Consider the following 2802-nt stretch of genomic DNA (forward strand, 5'->3'; position numbering starts at 1 on the left):
TATTTTTATCAATGCATGTGTCACAGTGCCTTTTAATAATGTCAAATGATGTTCACATCCAAATTATCATTTATAGAAGATATATTTGAGTTCCTTAGTGTTGAAATCTCTTGGAATGGAGTTTTATTTAAGATGAAGGTAACATACATCCTTAAGTGCTATTTCGTCAGTTTTTCTTGGTTTTCTTATTTAAACCTAAACCTGTGATCATACTAATAAGTTCTGCAACGATTGATATATATATAGAGTTTCTATTCGTGTTAAATGTCCTGTAGCTGGCGTAACTCTCTGTAGAGTTGATATGTTTACACTCTAGGGGGTGACCTCCACCCCCATTGTTTACATTTAATGCAAATATCAACATACCTACATTTGACATTTGGAATTATTAGCTACAGTAAACATACAATTTACCACACCAATACATATTTGACATGCATATAAACATTTTTAATATTCCATTTTTATAATGAAAAAATATCTATGATCATGTTACACCCATAGCCACAGCCCTTTCATGATTCTGCTACAGCAGTTACCTTTACTTACAGTGAGGGATTAAACAGACCAAATGCTTGAAATAGAAATTCTGTTTTCACTCAATTTATTTCAAGATGAACTGTCGAGTTTTTAAACACTATTTTCTTTCTTAAAAATATGTCAGTATTGCTGTTGAATGTGTGTCAAACATTTTACCTGAATGACAATGTCTATATCTGTGATAACCAAGATTTAATCCTCTGGTGCAGATAACTGACAATTCAGATAAGTGATATACATCTACCAGACTGTCTTAATTAGTGAAACATTACGTAACACAGTGTTGTACCTCCTGAGACAGCAAGGTCACGTCAAGGAAGGTCTTAGCATTACCTTAGCTGTTACTTTAAGGAAGGTCTTACCATTACCTTAGCTGTTTCACGGACATTAAACACAGAACAAAACTTGTCAAGGTTATTCAACTTAGATCTACTTCCTTAAGCTTCTTACAGGAAATTAATTTGAACTGATTCACTCTTAGTTTAGATCATTCTTAAATTTAATTTCATAATTTACAGGAAATATGGTGTGTTAGATGACCATTGAATATAAATCACAAATATATCTAGCATGATATTGATCCAGGTGTGAAACAGTGATTCGAACCAGCCTATACAATGCACTTTATTTTCAACATCTTGATACAAAGCTAATACATGTACCATACCAATTATACTTGATAATAATGAGGAGAAGGTCATTAGAAGGTATTGATTTCTTATGAGCATCTTTCAATGAAGGAAAACATTGATTAAAATTTGTTATTTTGACAAATATTCCTATTCCATGTTGCCAGCATTCCTATTAACACAGATAACTTGCTATAGAAAAGTAATGAAACTAAAATAGTTGTTCTGCTGGAGGCATGTGTGTTATATATGTGTTGGCCATCTGTTTGTCATGGCAGTATGGAGGAGGTTGATGTTTACGTGTGTCAAGAAGTGTATGTTTTGCATTACATGGAAGACAAGCCACCATGACTAGGGTCTGTGTGACATTTTGTATATTTTGTTATTTTTAACAGATGATGAGCTGAGCAGTATGAACTATTAGAAGGGGACTGTTGTAGTGTCCTGGTGTATCTGCTCATGTCCCTGACAACACAAGACAATGTGTTTTATTATTTCTTTTATTTTGCTGATAAGTTACAATACATACATATACCATTGACATTTGTGGTAGACGGTCACAACATAAGATGCAGAAAGTATGATTGATTAACTACCTGTTGTAGCTAGACTTGTCGTGATTGAATACCTGTTGTAGCTAGACTAGTAGTGATTAAATACCTGTTGTAGCTAGACTTGTCGTGATTAAATACCTGTTGTAGCTAGACTTGTCGTGATTAAATACCTGTTTTAGCTAGACTTGTTGTGATTAAATACCTGTTGTAGCTAGACTAGTAGTGATTAAATACCTGTTGTAGCTAGACTGGTAGTGATTAAATACCTGTTGAAGCTAGACTAGTAGTGATTAAATACCTGTTGAAGCTAGACTTGTAGTAAGTAGAGATCCAGGAAGTTTTTGTAAGTCAAATAATTGTGTGGACAATTACGTATATGAATTATATCCTGATTGGTACAGATTTTCTTGCCCGATTCAAAATGTAACGTCCAAAGAATTATGAGGAAAGAACAAGCATCACGTTCTCCTTACAGAAATGCCACCAGTCAGCTTCTGGATTAGGACGAATGAGTTGCTCACACTGTCTTTCAGAGGTTTTCTGTTAAAGTGGTTATTTATTGCTACCAATTGATAGAAATACACACTCCGGTGATTAAACGCACATTAAGGATATAAGAACAATTAAAGAACCCTTACGGTAAAGTTAACATCAAAATAGATTACGTATAATGCGCTCTCGTTCATCAAACACCCAAGCTAAACCGGAAATTGTCCGAGGGAACAGAAGATTGACGCCGTTAGTGGTGTAGGTCTGTCCGCCGTGATTCTTGTCAAATACAATCAATCAATGCTGACGACAAGGCTATTCCGACGGCAGGGAAAATCCAATATTACTAAAGCATGTTTATTAAAACCCGCCATTGCTGTTTCCAGGGTTATGTTCATTGTCGTGTATTGCTGCTGATATTAGCAAAAACTACTGTTCTGGATACCCATACCTTTCATTACCAGATGAAAACTTGTTAAATGTCATGTAAACACAGAATACCGAGACATCAATATGTCTTCTAGTACACAATACACAAATATTCTGTGATGGCAAGTATTCACGAAATCAATAATATTAAATTTGTTCCA

This window comes from Mizuhopecten yessoensis, unplaced genomic scaffold, assembly GCF_002113885.1.
Source record: "Mizuhopecten yessoensis strain PY_sf001 unplaced genomic scaffold, ASM211388v2 scaffold11169, whole genome shotgun sequence".
Classification (NCBI taxonomy): Eukaryota; Metazoa; Mollusca; class Bivalvia; order Pectinida; family Pectinidae; genus Mizuhopecten; species Mizuhopecten yessoensis.